This window comes from Lissotriton helveticus, chromosome 5_1, assembly GCF_964261635.1.
Source record: "Lissotriton helveticus chromosome 5_1, aLisHel1.1, whole genome shotgun sequence".
Classification (NCBI taxonomy): domain Eukaryota; kingdom Metazoa; phylum Chordata; class Amphibia; order Caudata; family Salamandridae; genus Lissotriton; species Lissotriton helveticus.
The window spans coordinates 2,100,792,892-2,100,817,626 of record NC_136065.1 but is presented as its reverse complement, the minus strand read 5'-3'; the positions used below and the strand labels follow the sequence as shown (position 1 = coordinate 2,100,817,626).

General features: G+C 47.2%; 1 protein-coding gene and 1 long non-coding RNA gene across 4 annotated transcripts in view; one reads left to right on the top strand and one right to left on the bottom strand.

Annotated features, from left to right (window-relative positions):
• LOC144756353 (uncharacterized) overlaps nt 1-24,735 on the bottom strand; it is a 430,517-nt gene that overhangs the window by 363,598 nt on the left and 42,184 nt on the right. The window contains exon 1 of one of the 3 annotated variants that reach the window (XM_078646113.1): nt 19,978-19,995. The exons of the other annotated variants lie outside the window; for them this stretch is intronic. The gene's annotated coding sequence lies outside the window, so the exon portion shown is untranslated. Of the gene's footprint in view, nt 1-19,977; nt 19,996-24,735 lie in introns of those variants that run through there. 3 annotated transcript variants of the gene reach the window in all.
• Nucleotides 20,205-24,735, top strand: part of LOC144756354 (uncharacterized) — a 98,191-nt gene continuing 93,660 nt past the window's right edge. The window contains exon 1 of the long non-coding RNA XR_013595132.1: nt 20,205-20,406. This is a non-coding gene — a long non-coding RNA (uncharacterized LOC144756354). The remainder of the gene's footprint in view (nt 20,407-24,735) is intronic.

The following is a 24,735-nucleotide window of genomic DNA, read 5'->3' as shown; positions in this document are numbered from 1 at the left end:
CATCAGATAGAAAATGCAGGTTACAATAATAAAGCATTAAATCATTACAATACATTCTGCTAACCATGTTGACTTATCTTAAGCCACCACCGCTACAAGTTTAATACCACCAGAGTTTGCCTCAGCCTCCTTCCGTTGCTTGCTTGCCTCCAGAATGGCCAACTCAAGACTCGTGATATAGCAAAACTGATTCCGCCACTCTCTAACAGTTGGGGGTTCCTTTGCTACTATCACTAAACCAGAAGTTTATTAAGGAGGTGTCTGAACAACCCGACTACAATAGCTGGTTGTGTTGGCTGAAGCTCAATCCCTATGAACCTGGTTCCAGTAGTTCTAAATCATTTTAGAAGTATAAAGATATGCACTGTGTTTGCCCCAAAATCAGAGCAGCGGAAGCCTTGAAAATCTGTCCAACACCCCATTCATGTGGGCTCTATGGTATATAGTATACATTTTGAATAAATGTGTAATGATGAACTATTAGTTGGGAAATATTAAGATATCAATGACAGTTTGAAATGCTGACCATGAGATTACGCCAAATTAGCCGAGACCTGGCCTCCTTAGCCCAGTAGACCATTAAGCCACTATGTGCTGCACGTTGGCCCTTAATTAAAAATGGATGCACCAGACGCAAAAAGGTCCTCTGAACTGTAGATGAGAATAGATCCAGCAACAGAATAGATAAAACAGAAAATCATTGATTGCTGTTTTTGTAAGTATTTGAAAAACCCTGAAGTAGATATAGAAAACTGGGCTCAGATAGTGGAGAGTGATTTAAGTGTTCTACCATCAGATAGCTGACCAATGCTCTGCAGGTGAGTACTAGACCATTATTTCACATGCAGCGCATGTGAAGTAGTAGTTAGACAGGGGTTATGCCAAAGTGTGGTGCGAATAGTGAATTTAGGGATTTTACATTTTTTTTACAAAAAATCCCAGATATCTTTATGTACAAACAGCGTTTTATATCATGTCTTCTTGAAATAGGAAGGATCAAGAATACTTTTTGCCATGTAAGTCAAGGTAGAAGAGTCAAAGAGGGCAGAGGTTATTACTGAGTCCCACAGCTTGGGACAAGCGTGGTGCAAAAGATGCCCAGTAATAGAATTTTAAAGATGGTAAAGCCCACCTTTCCTTTAAGATAGGCAATAGTAACTGAGTCAATGTACGGCATACTGTTTCAGATGAAACCTGACCAGAACGATTCGATCTCCTGAAAAAATGAGTTAGATATTGAAACAGGTCTTTGCCAAAAGTGAAAATAAACATTTAAGGAAGATTGTCATTTTAATAACAATACAACGCCCCTGAATACTTAAAGGAAGTCTGTTCCACTTAGCCAGACTACTAAACATTTTTGTCTAAGTTAGTAAATAGTCTATAGAGATTTTGATATCGAGATAGGTAGTCTTCGCCACGTACCAGGAGTCCATCTGACCATTCTGCTTGTTCTTATACAAGATGTGAGTCTTGTTCAGATTAAGGAGGTAGCCAGAGATATCTTCAAATTTAGTGGCCACCTCCCCTATTGTGGGGTGATGCAGCATAACAATCGATAAATTGTCTGCATAAGCTAGTTTTCAAGACTGATAGTCCCCCTCAGCATCAGACAAAGCCAGGCACTGCACCTATTTGGAAAGGACCTCAAGACCTGGCTCTTTCGATGACCTACGGAGCTGCCCGTCCCTTCCTCCCCCCCCCCCAGCCACTTGAGACCCTCACCGGTGATTAGTGCACTTTGTAAAACCCTGATTGATTGATTGATTGATTAATTGATTGAAAGTTGATAACTAGTGGAGGAATATCTAACGCGTGATCCAGGTGGCTCGCATAGGGTTCAAGATATAAAGTGAAGAGCAAGGGAGAAAGAGGGAACACCTGATGGGTACCTCTCTGAATTACAAAGCTCTCCGACTTGGTTCCCGAGATCATGATTCTTGCCATGAGATTCCTATATACGATCTTAAATGCTGTTGAGTGTAAGGGTGCCAAATTCATAATAATTCAGAAACTGCCAGAGAAATGACCAAGAGACTCAGTCAAACGCCTTCTCGGCTCCAGCCTCCACCTCATGCAAAGAGGTGACTTCAATGATAGAAACACTAATATTAATATGATGAGTTAGGTCTCTTTGCTGCATGGGGTTAACCCATTTCTCAATCCAAAGGGAGATCCGGCTGCTATAATCTTTGCAAAGGTCTTGGAATCAGGATCAAATGATAGAGGCCGATATGAACCTCAATAGAGCAAATTGTTTCCTTTTTGAGAGACACAGCAATATTAGTTTCTATCCAAGAGGGAGGTGTATCGGCCCTGCCTTTACCGATTGCATTGAACAAAGTTAACATTAAGGGGCCAAGGTAGTTAAGAAATGTTTGATAGAATTCTACCAGTATCAGATCTGGTCCACTGGCTTTCCCACAGAGAAACTCCTTGACAGCCTTGACCAGCTTTGAATTTTATTGCATGCGCTGCATTGCGAAATGCGATGCAGTGCGCGCAATGAAATTCGTTTTATTTATTTCTTTGTTTACTTACCTCCGTTCGGCCGTATTCCGTAGTGTACTACCCCCCACCCTGCTCCTGCACCACCCCCACCCTGCTCCTACACCACCCCACCGCCCCGCAGCACTCCCTCCAGGAGCCGCTACTGGTTAGTTGGAGTGCCATGGTACCTGAGGCTTTAGACAATAGACACTGACCAGTAACCACTCACTTCTGAATAAGCAGAAGAAAAGGCCAGTCAATAGTTCAGACAAGCACTGTGGCACGAAATGAAGAAAAGCAACAAACTGTATCCATATCAGAACACTGGAACAATTTTCCTCTTCCTTTTATGTCACAAATGGGCATATGTAGGTAGCCGCTTGCGATTCGCAAACGCCGAAAATCTGCGAATTTCAGCATTTGCGAATCGCAAACGGCGTTTTGATATGTAGGTGCCACTTAGCAAAATAAGGAATCGCAAAAATTATTCCAACATGAAGAAGCGGACCCAACGGCTTCAGGCAAGACAATGTTTTTTATTTAATCCGACCTTTCAAGTTGACGCGCTTCGAGCATCAAGTGCTCTTGTTCACACAACGAGCACCGCATCAGCCTTTGCTTTTTAAATTATGCTTGTGTATACCACCTCTCTCTGTGAATCACATGACCACACCAATAAACATAGAAAAAATACTATTGCATCGCAATGTTTACAATCACAATAGTGGCAACATTAGAATTTACATGTTTTTTAGGAGTTATCATTGTGCAAATACATATTTTAATTACAATTTCAGTTTGTACAGATTTTATTCAGCTTGGATGCTGGAACGTTGAGTCAAAAGTGGCTAGTGCAATAAATAATTATAATGTTGGATAAATACATATATAAATAAATAAATACACCTAAAATACATCTATGTACGTTAAAATCCTAATTGGCGATATAACTGCTTAATGCAATGTCTGGACTTTGTATTATAAATATGTAAACATTATAAAGTGCAAAATGCTATTCTTTATTTGATTTATATAATCAAATTTAATATGAGCAAAATATTCTCATATGTGCCAATCTCAGCAATATGTGCAAAATTCTGCATTTCTGTTTACATGTTTCTAAAGCCTGTGTGTCACCTGTCACATACCTTGCACTTGCGGTAATATCTCAGCTTCACTTTTTGAATTTTCAAACTTTATTTGTAATAGCTGCATAAAGGCGCATATTTACATAAACTCTGATGTCCACAATGTCATCTCCTTTTGTATATATCCTTGCCAGTGATCATAAGTAGTATTTATATTTAAATCTGTGTGGTATGTTTTTTTCTCTATTTTAAAGTGCTTTTTCTGTGCCAAACAGTACCTTTCGATGTAAAAAGACTGTCTTAAAACTAATTAATACTTAAAAAGAAAAAACCTTCAACCAAAACCTTCACACAAAGTGCACGTATTAACAATTCATATTGATTTAAAAGAAGTCTGTTTTACGGGAATTTCAACAATTCTTAATTGCTCTATATAATTCTTGTAACATGAATGTATTCATATGAATTCTCTAATGTATATTAGCCGTTACTCTCAGTGTAGCTTAAATCTAATAGTATTAAATCCTGATATCCTTGAATTGTTATTAAAATGTTATAAAAAGTTGTGCAAATCCTCCGTTGTAGTCAACCCATTGGGATGCTTACTATCAAGTACTATTATATAGCCTGTCTCCTTTCTCCTTAACAGTTTTTCTCTGTCACCACCTCTTCTTAGGGGGGCCACAGCGTCGATCACAAAATATGAGAGGCATGCTAAGTTGTTCTCATGTGTGGCCCTAAAATGCCAGGCCACCGGACAAACATTGTCATTATTAACGATTGCCCTCAGATGCTGCAAAATTCTGACGTGCACCTGCAGCGTGGTACTACCCACATAATGCAAGCCACTGGTGCACGCCAGAACATATACAGCAAATTCAGTGCGACAACCGTAATTGCCTTTGATCGCAGTTTGACAATTGGAGAAAGCAGTGTCATAATGGGTAGTATTTGTCCCAAATTTACACGCTCGACAGGATGAGCATTTGTAAAATCCGTCCATGGGTTTCAGCCAGGTACTGCCACTACCCATTTCTAGACTTGCTTTCACCAGTTTGCTTCGCATGGATATGGCTCTCCTATATGTAATGGTAGGAGTATCGGGTAATCTACTTACCAAGACCCCATCAGTCAATACGATGGACCAGTTCTTTTTAATGATCGATTTGATCTTTCTCTCTTGCTTGCTAAATGTCATTATCAAGCGAGGAGTGCCACTTTCATCCGATTCATTAAGATGTTTGGGTGTTAACAAAGAATCCCTAGACCGTTCTTGTGTCTTAGTTAATGCCTTTGATAGAGTTAGATCACTGTAACCTCTTGCTTTTAGGCGTCCTACCATTTCCTTCGCTCCTTTCTCAAAGCTTTCAGGAGAGCTGCAGATTCTCTTTAATCATAAAAGCTCACCATAAGGGATGCTTTCAATTAGGTGTCTCGGATACCAACTGCTGGCATGTAAAATACTGTTGCCAGTAGTGGCTTTGCGGAATAAAGATGTTGCTATTGTGTGGTTTTTTATTTCAATTTGTACATCTAAAAATTCAGATTTTGTCCTGCTGACATTAGATGTAAAGAAGAGATTGTGTTGGTTATTGTTTAGTGACTCCACAAATGTCAGTGCACTAGACTCATCCCCCTCCCACACACAGAAAACATTGTCAATAAAACAAAGCAAATGGCGTATATATTTATATATATTTTTCACCAAAGATGCGGCACTCAGGGTTTAAGATAAACAATTCAGGTTTATTACTCCAGCTCGGACCAGCTGGAGTAATAAACCTGAATTGTTTATCTTAAACCCTGAGTACCGCATCTTTGGTGGAAAATTGTGAATTGGGCCAGGATCCGGCCCCCTTGCAGAGCACCCGCAGTCGAGCGCACGGAGTCGAAGGATTACTTTGGTGGAAGAATATTTATATATATATACATCAATCACCTGTCCTGTATTGTGTGTAATTAATTATGCTGGATAGGTTGAGCTTCCAGGCATGACTGAAATCTCTGATTTAAAAAAATTAAAAAAGCGTATATTTTAACTAGAGCTAGCCCTAAAAAAGCACACTTAAAACCTGAGGCAAGATGCAATCCCGTAGACCCCTAAACTAGGGCGGCCCACACATCAGCTAGCCATACACTACTCAGACATTTACCTCACATCCAGAGGAATGAGAGGTCAGGATCCAGGTAACCTACATAGATTTTAGCAGTGACAACCAGCAGGCAATCTTCTCACTTTAGAATGCCTTCAAAATACCCGTACCCCACGACAACAGATTAGCTATTACCAAATGTTAGTCATGCCATGACCATGTCACAGGGATGGTTATCACCAATGATGAAATTGATGGCCTATTACAGCCCAGCTGCGTGTAGAACTCTGTTATTGGTAACACAATTTCTCTAAACAGAAAAAATATAATGGGTCGACTTGATTGATGAAGTGAAAAGCAGAATAGCACAAAACGGTTACTGACTGGGATTGACTGGGAGCACAGAGCAACCCTGGCAATTTCCTGGGCCCAGCCCTTGAGGAAGCACTGCCTGGCTCTGGGAGGCCGGAAACGCTTGCTTGCTGTTTCTGTTACAGGGGAGAGGCAGTATTGCAGCACCATTGCAAAACCGGCCCCCACCCATCCAGCCTGTTGTGGAAACGCTCAATGTCCGGTATGGCCAGTCCGGCCCTGCTGTTACAGACATATCAGTGAGGGGAGACTCCAAGAAACTTGTTATCTTTTTTACATTTACCACAAACTACCCAGGGCTTGGAGAAAAGGCCATACATGCACAAACACACTCCTTGCCTGTGCCGCTGCTCTGTCCCTCCTCACTTCCATATTGCAAGAGGAGAAGCAGGCAGCAGCTGGGGAACCAAATATGAAAGATATACACCTCCCTCGAGGTGATGTATTGCTATCATTGCTGCATCATTGTTATCTAAAGCCACAATATATTGAGCTGCCATTGCAAAAAATCAATAATATGTGATTAGCATATTACTAATAAAATTGATCACTCTCAGCAGGACAAAACAAAGGGTGTGTCTTGTTAGTAGGAGTTATATAGGACACGTTACAGCGCAAACTTTTACAACGCATGCCTTTACAACACGGTTTTTACATCGCAACATCCATTACAATGCGTGATTGTACAACGCATGCCATCACAACGCATTTTTAGAAACAACACTTACAACGTATTCCATTACAAGCATACCATTACAACGCATTCAATTACAATGCATAATACTTTTAGGGCAACAATAGTGTAAGTGTTGGATAGTGTTGGGGTAAAAATTACTATTCCCACTCCAGTGAGTGCAACAGTCGGGTAAGTGTTGTTTAGTGTAGGATTAAAAATTACTATTCCCACTCCAGTGAGTGCAACAGTAGGGTAAGTGTTAGATAGTGTTGTATATGAATTTAGGACCCTAGTGTAATTTTCCCGATTCATGCCCATATATAGGTATAAATCACCCTATCCTTATATAGGCATAGACATCATAACTATATTTAGACTTAGCCTATGCAGTCCAAATATGGCATGGCTACTTACACTAGTTCCGAAAATTCACAACGATTTCTTGGAAAAAAACGCCTTCAGCAGTCAGGGACTTTCCCTTGCTTGAATATTGATTTATCCGAGAACTCATGGAGTTTTCAAAGAACTGAGTCCTTGATGACGTTATTATGTACAACCTTACATCAAACTAGGCACCTTCAAGGTATAAATATGCCCACACTTACCCAGGCAAACACTAGGTAGTTTGGAGCAGTTTGACTATCTACTTGCCCGACGCCCTGCTACAGCAAGTGCCGAAGGAAGCCGACCCTCCAGCAGACGCACTGATAGAGACGCTGTCTTTTCTCTTGCCGAGAAATCCGGCTCCAGTGTTTCCAACCTACCCTTGTGGGTTGTTGGGAAATCGAGTCCTGAGAGAGAGATACCAGACCTCCTTCATTATAAACCAAGGTACGGAGCTGATTAGACCTGTGGAGAATTCTTGGATTAGATTCTTGGCAAAAGAATGCTGAAACTAGCTACACCTCGCTTACTTCTTCCCTTGTATTACACCTAGGTTAGGTACACCGGGGTAGGCGTATTTTAGACGCACCAGTTGAGTACTTTTTAGTCTTTATTTATTAATGTATGTATTCTATGTATTTTATGGCTTAGAAACCATATCATGCTTTTACAGTATTATTTTATAATACTCTTGGTACTGTACGCATTGTACTTTGCAACCAGTATTACGATTGTAGCAGTTCATTTCCTCTGCATGAGAAAGAAGACTGTTCAATAAATACCTTTTTATTGAAAACGCCAGTCTCTATTTCTCTGCACCTCTTGTGAAACGAAGCATGCACGATTGACTTAGTAAAATAACTATCTTTAGCGACTCTAGAGATACATTTCTTATTCTTGGGAAACAAAGTTGTCATGTTTATGCGGTTGTCAGAAACGAATCCCTTTTTGTTTATTCTAGAAAGTTTCTAGTGACCTCTGAGCTAGCTGGCACTAACAATTAAGTCTAGTATATTCAATAGAGACCTAGTAGACCTCAGGCCTATGTCAAATCTATGGGATGTATTATTCCAATGTGCAGCGCCTATTAGGAATATAGGAACTACACTACAATAGTGTAGGGGTAAACATTATCATTCCCACTCCAGTGAGTGCAACAGTAGGGTAAGTGTTGTATAGTGTAGGAGTAAAAATTACTATTCCCACTCCAGTGAGTGCAACAGTAGGGTAAGTGTTGGATAGTGTAAGGGTAAAAATTACCATTCTCATTCCAGTGAGTGGAACAGTAGGGTAAGTGTTGTATAGTGTAGGGGTAAACATTACTGTTTATCATTACTTACCTTATAATGCATTGTAATGGCATGCATTGTAGTGGCATGCATTGTAATGGCATGCGTTGTAGTGACATACGTTGTAATGGCTGCGTTGTAATGGCATGCGATGTAAAGGATGTTGTGTTGTAATGACTGTGTTGAAAAGATAGTGCGATGTAATGACTGTGTTATAATGGTTGTTTCCCGTAGGTGTTATGATGGCATTATTTCTGCATGCCATGTTCTGCTCTAAGGGCTACACGCGCCTGGCCTCAGGAGCAGTCCCTTGTCTGGGCATGCATAGTTCCTGTGCTCACTGTGCCACTGAATCATGCTGCCCTTGAAGGAGGAGACCCAAATAGGCGGAGCTCAGTCTTGGGTGGCTTCATTTCCGGTTCAGAGAGCAACTGGCTTGGACTGTTCCAAACGGAGCAGGACCACGGCTGATTTGCATATGAACGGGTCTAATGTGAAGGGGCGTGGTGGGCACAAAAACATTAGATGAGATATTGCTACCTCAAGCTACTGCCTTCACCTTTTGCCTGTAAGTTTTGAGTGTTTCAGCCAGCATTCATCTACTGGCCAAGTCCATCTGGAAAAAAAGGAAGGCACGGCCCGTGACAACTCAAAAGTGATAAACCACAAGACATAAATGGATGTGGTCATAAAGTGGTGCGACCAACAAAAAACCTGCGTGAAAGTTACACAAAAGCAACACGTGTGCATCGCCCTTCAACATCCCCCTCCCCCCACTCCAGAAACCACCGAGTTCTGCTGCTAGTTTACACTGTTTACACAATGTCCGTGCACCGGAAGAGGAAGTGTCGTGTGGTACAAAGTTACTGACTTTGAAAGAAGAAAAATGTTGGCCCTATCACAGAACCACAGCATCATTTGCACCGTTTGAGCTTTGTGTGGAATTGAGTTTTTGCGCCAGGACAAACATTTTACAAACTGAGTTTATACTACTTTGCTGTGTGCATATAACGAGTGAAACAAATTTTCTACACTTTTGAAATGTAGACTTTATGGAAGGCGAAATAGTTTCTAACACTATATTTTTTGCACAAGTGCAAAAATCTGTATGCTTTATTTTCTGAAGGTTATTGATAGGCAAAGATATATTTATTCAAATTGTTATGACTCATTTCAGATCATTTATAACCAACACATATTTCTTGTAAGATCTTCAAAGTGAGTTTTTTTTCATTGTTGCCGTGGTGCAGAAATAGTTCTGTAATTTAGACTAGAGCAAAATATGTTTGCCCTGTTTTATATTTCACAATTAGCAAAAACTACAAAATATTTTTTGCATCAGAGAAAAGTTTCTCTTCATGGACCTTAAGGTCTAGTCTACATGGTCAGCGACTAGCTGCCGCCTCCCCCCCAATCCGGCACCCAATACCCAGGAACGTGGACACGAGACGTCTTTACTTTTTGGAAGGCGGGCGCTAGTCGCCCGGCCGTATTTATTAAAGTATGAAATTAAAAAAGGTTTTAATTGCATAATCAACAATTTATACAAAAATTCAGCAGGACATTTAGGTACATACTCTTAGCAACAAGTTTGAGAGCCTGACTTTAACAAAACTCTAATACATGTAGTTCCTAACTTATACTAAACATCCTCATCTAGAATTTTTGTACATTTCTGGCCATATGGCAGGGTCACTACCGGTGTCAGGTCCTACAAGCTGCGCCTCCCCTCTGGATGTGCGCATGCGCAGTGTTACCCCGGGAATTGCCCGGTCTACGCCCTGAACTCCATTTACCCACTAAAGGAGGGCCCTTACTCTGCGCCGGTGGCGTCATGAGTCCACGCGCGCGGGGTGGCTACCAGCCTAAGGAAAGCGTGAACTACTCCTACCCGCCCTCCTTTGCTTTGCAGCATCTATTACCTTGCCCCTGGAGTTGTGGGAGTGGCCCGCAGGCTCCTCCCCCTGGGCGGGAACCTCCATAGGATGATGCCCGCCCCCTCAGACCTAAAAATATGTGCTCACCGATAATGACCTTACCGCATGCCCCATACCTAATAAATACGACGAACTATGGGAAAAAATTCTAAAGGACAGCTACACTGGCTAATAAAACAGTATCAACGTATAGCTACGAAGGGAAAAAAGGCCTAAAGACATATAGCATTAAATACAGTACACTTCAAACAGTATCAACGTATAGCTACAAAGGGAAGAAAGGCCTAAAGACACATAGCATTAAATACAGTTCACTTCAAACAGTATCAACGTATAGCTACAAAGGGAAAAAAGGCCTAAAGACACTTAGCATTAAATACAGTTCACTTCACACATGACTTGCTAAAAGGGGGAAAAATTCCTAGACAAAAGCATCAACAAAATACACCAACCGTTCATCTCTATTACCCTGTGAGACCCGTGGACCGTACATCCAGAACTTACCCTTCAACCAGAGATAAGAACTGCTACCAAACTTTTTGTTCCAAGGGATGGTGGGTGGGAAAACAAAGAAGCCCCGAGCGCGGGGCACACCGTTTCGGCGAGGGAGCGTCCAGGGACAAGGGGGTCTCCTGGGCGCTCCCTATCTCTTTATTCCTGAGGGGCCAGGTGGCCCCTCCTCTAGCCCGCCCCCCCTGACCCGGACCCACTTCCCAGGATCCGGGTCAAGGGGGCCGCCAGCCAATCGGCGGTGGGCCGCGCCCCCCAGGGCACGCCCCCACCGCCGAATGGCAACAACGGAGACAGTGGGGGCGACGGTCGCCGCGCCGCCATGCGTGCGGGGGGGCCGAGGGCCCCCCCTTTTCACATGGTCAGCGACTAGCTGCCGCCTCCCCCCCAATCCGGCACCCAATACCCAGGAACGTGGACACGAGACGTCTTTACTTTTTGGAAGGCGGGCGCTAGTCGCCCGGCCGTATTTATTAAAGTATGAAATTAAAAAAGGTTTTAATTGCATAATCAACAATTTATACAAAAATTCAGCAGGACATTTAGGTACATACTCTTAGCAACAAGTTTGAGAGCCTGACTTTAACAAAACTCTAATACATGTAGTTCCTAACTTATACTAAACATCCTCATCTAGAATTTTTGTACATTTCTGGCCATATGGCAGGGTCACTACCGGTGTCAGGTCCTACAAGCTGCGCCTCCCCTCTGGATGTGCGCATGCGCAGTGTTACCCCGGGAATTGCCCGGTCTACGCCCTGAACTCCATTTACCCACTAAAGGAGGGCCCTTACTCTGCGCCGGTGGCGTCATGAGTCCACGCGCGCGGGGTGGCTACCAGCCTAAGGAAAGCGTGAACTACTCCTACCCGCGCTCCTTTGCTTTGCAGCATCTATTACCTTGCCCCTGGAGTTGTGGGAGTGGCCCGCAGGCTCCTCCCCCTGGGCGGGAACCTCCATAGGATGATGCCCGCCCCCTCAGACCTAAAAATATGTGCTCACCGATAATGACCTTACCGCCACAGGCCAGCATTGTTAACCGACGATCTGGCCTCCCCCTCTAGCCCCTGCCTAAGGACACACTCCTCCTATCCCAGCCCTCTAGCCAAGCCCAGATATTGTCAGACCATAGGACATTACCCTCTTCTGTCAAATGAACCCCGTCCTTCAAGTAATACTTGTGACCCCAGATGCACCCATGAGGTATTGACTGTAACACGGGGGTTCGAAACAACCTATCCAACCTTGTGTTGATCCTCTTTACCGAGTGATTCAACGCCCTGACCGAATGACCCCCCCGCCACTGAAGTCGAGGTATTAGTTGTGACCATACTAGTGTGCACCCGGGGCAGGTCCTAGCTATCCAACCCGCTGTTGAGATAATCTCCTCAATCAAGATGCGCCTGCCCAGTGTTGCCAAATCGTTCTCCCCAAGGTGAAGTATCACCACTGACGGTGGAGCCCGCTGGCGTGTTAACAGCCCTTGGAAGAATCCCCTAAACTCGTGAAGACACAACCCTCCTCTGCCAAAGAACGTGATATTCAACCCTAGTTGTGCCGCCCTTTCCTTCTTGTCACCTGACAGGAAGACACATTCCGCTCGCTTCACATATGAATGACCGACAATCCAGACATTGTTCTTTGTTGTTTCCTGTTCGCCGCTCCGTGCCGATGAATATTGGCGGTGCCCGACGACAAATTCCTCCCCTGCGTAACAGGTCTGAGAAACTGTAAGAGAGCGGAAAGAGACCAAGCGTGAGTGACAGGTAATCATAGCATGTCAATCCGAACATAACGTTTATAGCAGTCTGACGACCACCTCCCAATTGTCTTCACTCTTTCCACTGGGAGGCCCCCCGCCACCGCCTCAGTTGCTGCCCCAATCCTGAAGGAATGAGATCCAAAATCTCTAGGATCAAGACCCGCTTTTGTAACCCCTATTTCGAACACTCTCCTGAATTGATACCTGGTCAAGGGGCTCCCGTCGGCGTGACAGAGCAACGCCCTGCCTGCTGAACCGACCAATAGTCCCATGAGTGATTCTACGTGCCTCACCGGGCAGCACGGGTTGGCGGGGGCCCGTTGCAGAACTATGGTGTGACCCCTAGCTTCTTGATCGGTCTTTGATTTCTGGATAATCACCCACATGGTGTCACCCCTTATCGTCACCCCAGCCTTCTGCAAGCCACCTAGTATGTCAGACTTGGATCCTGCCACAAGTTCACTAATTCTCAGTGCCCCATAAAATGCCAGGGAGAATGCCGCCCTAAAAAGAAGCACTTCCCACTCCGAGTTACAAACAATCTCCAGCATGCCCAGTAAGGCTGTTAGCCGGGCCAACCCTATGGGCTTCCTCTTATCCTTCTGGTGTCCCTGAATACGGCGCCATCCCCTTAAAGCCTTGCGTATCATAAAGGTATTAGTGGGATCCCGGAAGCCCCTAGCTTGAGCGAAGAATGACACTGCTGCCCTATGTCTGGTTGCCGCTGCCACTGAGCGCCCCTCTTTGTGCATCCATTCTAAATAGGCTGCAAACCCATCCTCCTTCGCCCAAAGCACTTCCCACTGTGGCCCCAAGAAAGAACAATAAGACAGAAACGCCCCTTCGTAAGCCGTCTTGGTCCTGGGGGCTAGGCTAGCGACCACGAGGTCTTGTAATCTGGGGCACCAATCTGCCAAAGTACTGCTGGGAAGTGTGCTGGCGAGGGGTCTGCTGTGGGGAGATGTTCCCTGAAAACCTGCATTTTGAAGCGAGAAAGGGAGTCAGCAGCATTGTTTAAAACACCAGGGACATGTTTGGCTCTAAAATTAGCATTCAGTTTAAGGCACCGCAGAACAATTTCTTTGATCAGACGAAGTATGAAAGGACACCGCGCCCCCTGCTGATTGATACATTCCACCACTGTCATGTTATCTGACCAAAACACCACTGATTGGTTACATAGGTGTTCGGGCCAAACCATCAGTGCCACCCATATTGGAAAAAGTTCCAGGAAGCCAATGTTGCTGAGCAAACCCCATGTGTTCCATTCTTCTGGCCATTGTTGAGCGACCCACCTATTCCCTAGGATGGCACCAAAGCCCACACTACCGGCCGCATCAGTCCATAGTCCCAACTCCGCTGATGTCGTGAGCGGGTCGGGCCAGACCACCCTACCGTTAAAATCCTCCAGGAATGCCATCCAAATAAGCATATCCTGGCGAATTTCAGACGATAGGCGCGTGCGGTGGTGCTTTTCCCTCAGCCCCTTCATCGCGTGCGCGATGGAGCGAGAGAAGGGGCGAGCCATTGGGATGATTCTTAGTGCGAAATTCAGTTGCCCTACCACCTCCTGTAATTGCTGCAAAGTGACCTTCTCCTTCCGGAGGCATAACTGTAGCGATGTCTTGAATTTGCACACCTTGTCCTTAGGTAGTCTAAAGCATCTCTCCATTGAGTCAATCTCGATGCCCAGAAATTCCAAGCAGGTGGTCGGGCCCACCGTCTTCCCGGGCGCAAGCGGGACCCCAAAAGCCCGCATGAGCACGCAAAATTCCTGCAATGCCCGTGCGCACTCCTGAGAACCCGCTGTACCGAGGAAGAGGAAATCATCTAAGTAATGCATGACCCTTTGATGGCCCGACACTTGTCTCATGGCCCAGTCAAGAAATGAACTAAACATCTCAAAGTAGGCGCAAGAAATAGAACAACCCATAGGCATGCATTTGTCCATGTAGAACCTATCCCTAAAGGTGAAACCTAAAAGATGCTGGTCCGCCGGGTGGACTGGGAGGAGGCGGAAGGCGGATTCTATGTCTGATTTCGCCATCAGCGCCCCGGGTCCAGTGGCCTGCAATAAGGTAACAGCCTGATCAAAAGAGGCGTACTTAACACTACAGATACGTTCGTCAATGGCATCATTCAGTGACGCACCCTTTGGCGCTGACAGGTTATGAATCAATCTGAATTGCCCCTTCTCTTTCTTGGGGACAACTCCCAGTGGGGAACACACAAAATTGGGTACTGGCACTGCAGAAAAAGGGCCAGATATCCTGCCTAAGGAACGCTCCTTGTCGATTTTGGCGGCCACTACAGCCGGATTGTGTGTGACTGATAGTTGATTTCTACAGTGCGCACTGCCTGTGTATCCCCCGGCCGGGATCCTAAAACCTTTAGAAAAACCTTCCTGGAGTAGGGTGGCCGCTTTGTGGTCAGGGTATCTGTTCAAAAATGGAATCATTGCCACCACATCCACTGGAGTGGGGGGGCGTAACCTGTCTGACTTATAGTGGCTTTCCCCTACCCCTCTGTCCTGTGTTACCTTGCTTGGACCTACAGGTAGTTTCTGGATGAGAGGGGTGCCCACAGGAGGAACATGCATGCCTAAACTTACACGCGGCCCTTGTGCAGGTACGCCTATTAAAATCCCAGCACACCCCTTTCTTCTCTGGCCCACCTGCCCTAAATTTCCCAGGTATTTCACTCGTTTGGGGGGGCCGAAAGGGCTGCTGCGGTCTAGTGAACGCCTTGACCGCACCGAACTGAGGGGGCGGTGCAGTGTCAGAGAACTGTTTGTGCCAAGCCATGGAATCTACCGAGTCCCATGGCAATGATCTATTGAATTCCAATGCCTTCCTAAAGTTGACATCATAACCCTTCCACGCTTCCCCAGAATACTGTTGACTCCACCCCACAATCCTGCTCGAGTAGCAAGCCAATGCAGCCTGCAGATCTGGAGGACGCTCAGCCTTAACCGCAGTGAAAACAGCCCATGCTTGCATCCAATTATTGAGATTTTCCTCAACCCTGAATCTAGTACACTGCGCCCTCCATTCACTTGGGAGCATCCACTCTTTCAGTGCTTTTGCCTGCTCCATTTCCCTATTATCCAACAATAAAGAATAAATGTACACGTATTTATCAGCCCAAATCATTTCTTTCACAGCTAAAGACACATGCTGAGCTAGATTTTCGCTCCTGGAAGGTATCACACCGTCCCCCAAGAGCGGCAATGCCACTTCCTTACCAAGTGCGGGCACCGGGGGCGGCTGCCCTTTTACTCCGTCCAGCTGGGGAACACTTGGACCTGTAAGGGGAGAAGAAATTGGCAATGCAACACTGTCGGCGACCGGTGCCGATCTGATTTTTTCCACAAACCTTGCCGCCTCTGCCGCATGATCTGCAGAATTCGGGAAGGCTCCCCCTTTTTGGAGCCATGGCATCATGGCCGTTAACTGAGACAACAATTCGGGTGGCATTGAATCTACATTACCCCCCGGGACAACAGGTACCACTGGGGTTATGCCCAGTGGTCCTGGCACAGCTGGCAGGGCGGGCGCCGGGTGTGGCCCGCCTGTACCCGGGATTGTGGGCACCGGTGCGGGAGCAGACCCAGCGTCTACTGGTTGACCTGCCGGCACCGGCACCACAGGGGCAATGGGTGTAGGCACATGCGGGGGTGGGACCACCGCGGGCGGTGCGGCGGGTAACGGATCCACTGGGCCTGGGGTGGGGACCGCCTCCTTGGGTCGTTTGGACCTAGGTTTCCCTTGCGGGGTGACAAATTCCCCTCTTGGCACTGGTGCCACCCTCTTGCGGATCGGTCTCCCGGACGGGCCCGGTGCCTCGCCCTCTCTATCCTCTAACCGAGCTTCCCGCTCCTTAATTTGTCCTAGCTGTTGCTTAATGTCGCTCATCTCCCGCATCATAGCCCGCATCATAGCCTCCATGTTGGACCCCCTTTTTCCACCCCTTGGACCTGGCATGACGCTAACCCCAAAAACACCCGCTGCCTACTTAGTTCCCAACAGGTCAGCTGTGTGTACCTTTCAGATGGAGGGTCACCAGGGGGCTTTCAGCACCATGCAACGGCGACCGCAACACTAGCGGCTTGTCCGCTTATGTAAGGGGGTGAGTAAACCTATTGTAGACCCACCCGGCGGCCACCTGGAGCAATGAATGCTAGCCCCCCGTACCCCTCTTACCGACCAGTCCTTTGTCCCCGCCTGCGATAACGGTCCGCGGCTCCGGTCCGCACCTTGTGCTGGATGCTCTCACGTCCTGTCCGCTAGCGAATGTCCCCAATAATGTCGTTAATGTGCCTGAAATTAGACAATAATGTTATCACCGTGTACACGTGACATATAAATAACACTTCTTCCAAGCCCAGGACAATTCTGTATCCGCCCCAGCCCTTATTCACTAGGACTGTCTACTAAGTAGAGAAACAACAATACATTGGTAAAACAATTCAAAATTGTCCCCTTTGCTTTCCTATGATAGCACACTACGTGTCACCCCCAGCACAATGAACTACAAAGAAAACACAGCAGTGTAGCAAGAAACACAGTTAAGCTGGAAGCTCCGTCATTCATAACAAACACATAAAGTTTAAACCAAAAACCTTGTAAGAAATGGCCCTTTTGTTTTAGCACACTTTATGTCACTTCCTGCACAATAATCACACGATCACTAACGTTGTCAAAGCTGTGGAAACACTTCCTTTTCTACAATTATAACCTCTCACTAAGGGTCTCCCATCCAGGCGCTGCCCTGGTCGACCCTGCTTCGCTTCCGCCTAACGTCCCTGCTTTGCCGCCTTAACCTTCGTGCCAAAATTCACCCCCTCACGAAGCCACAAACCGATGCTCCGAGAATCAGCCGGACTCTTAGTCCTGTATCTTGGGGACAACAGTCTAACACTGCCGGTGCTTCCCGCGTTTCCTCCCGGGCAATCTCCGCCTTTGTTTCGATGCCGGATACTCCCGCCCCCACACAATACCTTCGCGGGCCCTGGAAACGGACCGCCGCACCAAAACTCCCTTAACCCGGTAAACCGGCAAAGAAATGCTCCGCGCCTGCTCCCACGAGGCCGATTGACGAAGTCGAGCAAAAACGGCCACAGACGCTCTCCGCCTTGACGAGGCCGCTCTCTGCCGTCCGACGCTGCAGATCCTTCGCGTGGGTCCGATGGTTCCCGCGCCTGCTCCCAGACAACACCTGAAAAATAAAACCACAAGAATTATAAAACAAAGAAGCCCCGAGCGCGGGGCACACCGTTTCGGCGAGGGAGCGTCCAGGGACAAGGGGGTCTCCTGGGCGCTCCCTATCTCTTTATTCCTGAGGGGCCAGGTGGCCCCTCCTCTAGCCCGCCCCCCCTGACCCGGACCCACTTCCCAGGATCCGGGTCAAGGGGGCCGCCAGCCAATCGGCGGTGGGCCGCGCCCCCCAGGGCACGCCCCCACCGCCGAATGGCAACAACGGAGACAGTGGGGGCGACGGTCGCCGCGCCGCCATGCGTGCGGGGGGGCCGAGGGCCCCCCCTTTTCAGTTGGGGCTTCCCAAGGTAACCAGTTCATTACTCTAGGCTACTAACTCCATACCATTGCACCTCGGTTCCCATAGGGGGCAAGACCTTTTCCAATGAAGTGCTACACAACTCACACTTAGAATTCACAAACACACATGACAGTTTTGTGCACTAAGCCCCTTCTAAAGTTTGAGCTACATATACAAGACAAAATTGCTACCAAGATTCCCAGGCCCATGCGTAAAAACGTGTTAGTCTAGTCCTATTTTGTTCTTACAATTGTGGGTCTTGCAGTCCTGGTTTAACCGGGGTCCAATGGTGGATGTGGAACCCCTAACCTGGGCTCCATTCTCCTGGAGGCTGTGTTGCAAAGTGCCAAGGACTGGGTTCTGCAGACCCAAGGGGCGCTCCCCTGTAGGCCCCGGGTCAGTGCTCTAGCTGGCCCATGGTTCGAAGCCTCCATTCCTGGGCTCCATACCCTGACCAGCTGTTTCACAAAGTGTCCAGGACTGGGTCTCACTCGCCCAGAATGGCTTCTGCTGCCTTCCCAGGTTCAGTAGCTCTGACTGGGCCCCAGGCCAGAGCTCCTTGGACGGGGTCCCGCTGGAACTGAAAGGTCTCCTCTACTTGTCCGGGTAAAAAAGCACTGCCAGGGCCCCGGGTCAGAGCACCAGGGGGCTCTGAGGTAGAAGACTCCAGCTCCGGGCTTTCGCCCCCGGCGTGCCATGTCACCTGGCACCTGGGATAGGGTTCCGAAGTCCAAGGATGGGCTTTCTGCTCGGGTTCACAAGCTATGACCAGGCCCTGAGTCGGAGCGCAAATGGCTTGCCCCAAGGCCTGGGCTCAATTCTCTAGATTGTCATATCCCAAAGTCCTCGGGTTGGGGTCCCACAGGCCCAGGGATGCCTTGCTACTTGTCCAGGTTAATAAACTCTGATTCATCCCCGGGTCAGAGCTCCAACAAGCCTGGGAAGGAAGCCCTTGGCTTGGGGCTACATTCTCTGGCCCGTTGTTCTACTTGGATCCTGTTGTGTCTCGAGCTATGTTGTGTCTCGAGCTAGTGTCTCGAGCATAGCTCGAGCACCTGGATATTCTTTCTCGTGTTTCCTCGAGCTTTCCACTACGTGAGTATATGTTATTATTGTTTGAATACTGTTGATGTTCTGTAATACTGTTACCAACGGTTGTTTGAATTATTGAAAGGACTGATCCTGTAGATGTCGGCTGTTCCCTGCTGTGTGAGGGTTAAGCTGCAAATAAACATATTTGATGATTTACCACTTGTCAGTGATTAATCCGACACAATAATGGCGACGATGCCTTAGCTTAACTCTGGAAAAGAATCCAAGCGTGCAAGTGGATTTTAAAGAAAATACTTTTGTGCTGTCAGAATGAATCGTTATAACAGTGAAAGAAAGGGAAAAGACCGTTATCTGAAGTAAGTCACAAAACGTATTTATGTGGATTTAAATACAAACAAGAGTGTTTGTAGAGGATATCTTTAATTTAAAGTGCAGTGGATTTATTTTACGGAGGAACTTCAGTAAACATTGGCAGCTTATACACACGTGTTAACGATAAAAACTACACGGTGTTAATATTTACAAATGAAGATTAATTACTGAGCTGACTATTGCCGAGCGGCAGTCAAGCTAAATCCACTGTTTTAACATTTGAACTGACTATCGGCTGCGGTTCCGAGCGGCAGTCAGGTGAACTCCACAGTTGGAACCTTTTCACGAGCTGTTTTACGAAGTGACAGAGCTATTTGCCGACCGCGTCATCGAGCGGTAATTGGGTGAATGTTAGTGCTTCTTGATAAACAACAAGTTTGAAGGATCGTTACCTACTTCACATAGACGTTCAAAATAACTTTTTGTCAACCGCTTTGTTCAAGTGTCAACTGCATTCGGCGAGCGTTCGAATACGCACCAGCAGTAATGCGATCTGTTGTCACTGAAACAACAACGTCACCGTGACCGGTGCTAGTCGTCACACGCCTCTACGTGTTCACGCACAGAACATGCCACCATGTTGGATTTTTTTTCTACCTTTTTTTTTTATCCGTGAACACTGCACGAGTGTGTGGACAAGATTCACGGATAGCTCTTAAAATTATTAGTTATATTTATGAAATACACACAAGTCGTGTGTCTGTTTACATTGGCTAAGTAATGTTTATATTGGCATAGTATAATATTACAGAATAAGAACGTTACCGGTCCGAATAGGGAACGTATTTATTGCTCATTAAGGCACCTTGTTATTTTACAACAAAAGTGAGTAACTTCTAATCTTACTTTAAATTTTACAATTTGTTACATAAGCTTATTGATATGGCAATGGCAATTATGAACCTACCTGCTCCTGAAAAATTTATGGTGAAAGACTGTGAAGTATCAAGTCAAAGGTGAGAGGAATGTAATGTAATGTAATGATGTCTTGTAATGTAATGTAAGATGTCTTGTAAAGCGCATGAATCACTCCACATGGGGTATCTCCGCGCTGTAGACCGCTGGGGAACCCGTCCTGGCTTTCCCTGTGAGATGGTCCCTACTGGGTATCTCCAAGGTGAAACCAGGCATCCCTGGCGTATGTGGGGGGCCGTTGTGGAGATGAGGCAAGCTAATGCCCAGAGTTGCCAAGTGTGATCCCTGGTTAGAGTAGGCACCGAGGCGAGAATTATCGAGTCCGCTGACCCTGGTGCACGACCCTGCCGCGTCGGGAATTGAACCCTGGTCCCGGGCCGTCCTCTGCCGTCTCTAACCAGTGAGCCACACCACTCTACAGAGGAATGGAGAGATTACCTAATTAACTACCTAGAGACCTTTGAGAGTAAAGAATTCTATGTCAGGACAGGAGGCTCCGATTATGCTTTCTCATTTCTTTAATGAAATGCTCAGCAGCCAATAAAAACAACCAAAAACTACATTTCCCATGAACACTAGGGAATGACCATAGAGACTACAGTATAAAGGGTCCCAACATTAGTCCTTCTTCCTCTTTCTTTGCTGCTCCGCAGCCAGTTAAGTGCTTTATATCTTTCTACCTTCTATTGCTGATTGCTAACTGTATTGCTTTGTTTCCTTACTGTTATGCTGCCTTAATTACTTGTATTGCGCGTATGGTTGTAGCGCGTTGTATTTACACGTCGTTGGAGTTCTCTGACTCTGTCTCCTCGTGTGTCGTTTCCTTTGCTGTCGGTGCGCAGCGGAGTTTGTGCTAGGGAGCGTGTGTCTCACCTCCGTTTTCAGTCCGGGCGCTTATTGCTGCTCGCGGACTCTGGTGGAGCGGGAGCAGGGGTTTCCGTCTTGTTAGGAGAGCGCGAGCACTCTCGAGACGGTCTTTTGGTGGCAGGCAGCGGTCGCGCATGCGCGCAGCTTTGTTTCCGGTTTTTCTGAGGTTTCCTCAGCGCCGGTTGAGTGACGACGGTCGATTCATCGTCCCTGCCCACAGCCTGTCTCCAAAAACTTAACCCCGTGTGACACTGGAGTCTGGAGAAGGCTTTGGTTGTAACTTTGTGGCATAGGCTCTGCCTAGAGTGTTTTTGAGCTGCGCAGGCTTTGGCTCCCTCCACATTTGAACATTTTCAGAGTCAGGTTTGTGCCTGCTTCTTGACTAAGCCTGCTGTGGGGTTCTAACACTCCCCCTTGACTTGTGTTTTGACACTCAATATTTGCTGTAATCATCTTGTGGGCTCTAATATTTCTACGCTTGTGTAGAATGGCTGAATACTACGACGCTGATGATGATTACTACTATGGGGATGAGGATGAAGGCTCACTGGAGCATGATTTGGTGGAACAATTGGATAGAGGTGTCCAAAAGTCGGTTAATAAAGCACTGGTACGTGCAATCAATCCTCTGAAGCGTCATTTGAATTTGTATGCCCAGCAGCAAGGCTGGCTACCTCCTTCAAAAAAATCCACGAAGTCCCCTGTTAATCCCCATAAATCAGACTTCCAGAGACTGGCCAAGACTTTGGCGTCTGCGCCTTCTAGTACTTCTGTTCTTCATGATGATGATTCGGACAATGTGCACTCTTCCACGTCTTCGGACCATGCTTCACCCCTGCCTACGAAGCGTGTCCGTAAGGAGCATTTTGTTGACGCGCCTGAACGTCCTTCGGTGCTCACATTTGAGCCGGCGGATATTTTGCATCCAAACTCGTCTTCCTGGTTGCCTTCGCCTGCTGTGGCAGCCTACATTCAGGCTCATATTCGGCAGCCTTTTGAGGCTTCAGTCCGTGCACGGCTACGCTCCGAATGTCCACGGCCCGACCTCGCTGACCATTTGGCTGAGACACCGGAGGTCGATCCTATGATGGTCACGTATTTAAAGAAATATGCTAAGGACCCGAAAAAGGGCCTTGACCGTTCGTGGCGGTCTTGTCAGGACAAAATGTTGGACATGCTTGGTCCTCTTACTAAGATCCTTGATCTGGGTTTTCAAGCAAAGGAGGCCTCCGCTCTTGTGGACCCGGACGACCTAATCGAATGGGCACAAAGAGCGATCTGCCAGTTGGGTAATGCCAATTGCGCAGTGTCTGCTGAAAGACGTCGGTCGATTCTTTTGAAGTTGGATCCGAAGCTGTCCGAACTTGCCACATCGGAGTCTGGTCCTGACTCGCAGGGTCTCTTATTTGGACAGCCCTTCTTGAAGGAACTCACTAAGTTTGTTTCAACTTTCAGTGGCATTGACAAGGGGCAAGCATCCTTGCGCCGGGCTATGCGTCCGGTTTTTGCAAGGGCCGGACGAGGACGTGGACGCTCGTTCGGCCGTGGCAACGCCCAACAGTCCAACCGAGGTAACCCCTCTCACCGTGGTGGAGCACATGACTCCGGTTACTCCACGAGAGCAAACTTCTATCCTTCCCGCAAGGGAAAAGGCCAGTATGGAAAAGGTCGCTCCGGAGGACAACAAGGACACTACCAGGACTCCAACTCAGCAGGTGAGCCTGATTCATGCTTGCGATGTGATATTGGGGGGTCGGATACAGTTTTTCCTAGGAAACTGGCGCATGATCTCCAACGATGCATGGGTGCTAGAAACAGTACAAGGTTTCAAGATAGAGTTCTATCACCCTATGCATCAGACCCGTCCTCCCCCATGTTTAAGTTTTTCCCTTCAAGATCAGGCTTGCCTCTCCGAGGAAATAAATGTGCTTCTCCAAAAAGGGGCGATTGTTCCAACCGTCCGCCATCCGACGGGGTTTGCCAGCTCCGTCTTTCTGGTCGAGAAGAAGGGAGGCGGATCTCGTCTGGTTCTCAACCTGAAAGACTTCAACAGTGGGGTGGTTTACCGGCACTTCAAAATGGAGGGCATCCATCTCTCGCGGGATCTCCTGTGCGAGGGGGACTGGATGGTGCGCTTGGATCTCAAGGACGCGTATCTGTCGATACCAATCTTCCAGCCTCATCGTCGGTTTCTCCAGTTTCATTGGCTAGGGGTTTGGTACGAGTATCAAGTCCTCCCGTTCGGCCTTTCGTCCGCACCATGGTGCTTCACGAAACTGCTGAGGCCAGTTGTGGAACACTTGCGAGCTCGGGGGGTCAGACTGATTATTTATTTGGACGATATCCTCCTTATGGCGGATTGTCCGAATCGGCTTCTGCTACATCTGCAGTGGTCCATCGGTCTTTTGCAATCTCTCGGGTTTCTGATCAATATTGCGAAATCTGTTTTGACTCCCACTCAGTCTATAGATTTCCTGGGTTTCCAGATAGACTCCATCTCTTGCCAGCTCCTCTTGCCCAGACAAAAGATTCGTTACATCAAGAGGGAATTGATGTCTATTATTTCCAGACAGACTGTGTCACTGAGATCGTTGGCACGTGTGGTCGGTCTGTTAGCCTCTTCCATTCAGGCGATCTTTCCGGGTCCCCTCCATTACAGAGCAATGCAGCGTCTGAAGATTCAGCATCTCCGGAAAGGTCTCAGGTACTCAGATCAAATTCCTCTGTCAGAGGACGTGAAGTGGGAGATGCAGTGGTGGCTGGACCACATGGAGGCATGGAATGGTCGGGCTCTATTCGGGCCGTCGCCGGAACTGATAGTGGAATCCGAAGCCAGTCAATGGGGTTGGGGAGCCCGTTGCGGTCCTGTCTCGACGGGAGGTCGTTGGTCCCCTCAGGAGTTGTCACTCCACATAAATTGTCTGGAACTCCTAGCGGGTTCCTTTGCGATCAAGTGTTTCTCTCCACGTCAAACCAGTTGCTGCATTCTTCTCCGGATGGACAACGTGTCCGCAGTCCGATATGTCAACAAACTGGGCGGGACTCGGTCCAAGGTGTTGGCGGAGATAGCCAAGGACTTTTGGCATTTTTGTCTGCAGCAGAGGATCACTGTTATTGCGGAATATCTTCCGGGTTGCAACAATCAAGTTGCGGATTGGCACTCCAGACATCTTCGGGACTTCAGCGACTGGAGGCTCCATCCTCGAGTGTTCCGTTCCATTCTTCGGCGTTGGGGTCAGTGTCGCATGGACCTGTTTGCCTCTCGCCTCAACACACAACTACCGATCTTTTACAGTTGGAGACCGGATCCGCTAGCTCTAGCCACGGATGCTTTTCTTCAGCATTGGCTGTCGACTCTGTGCTATGCGTTTC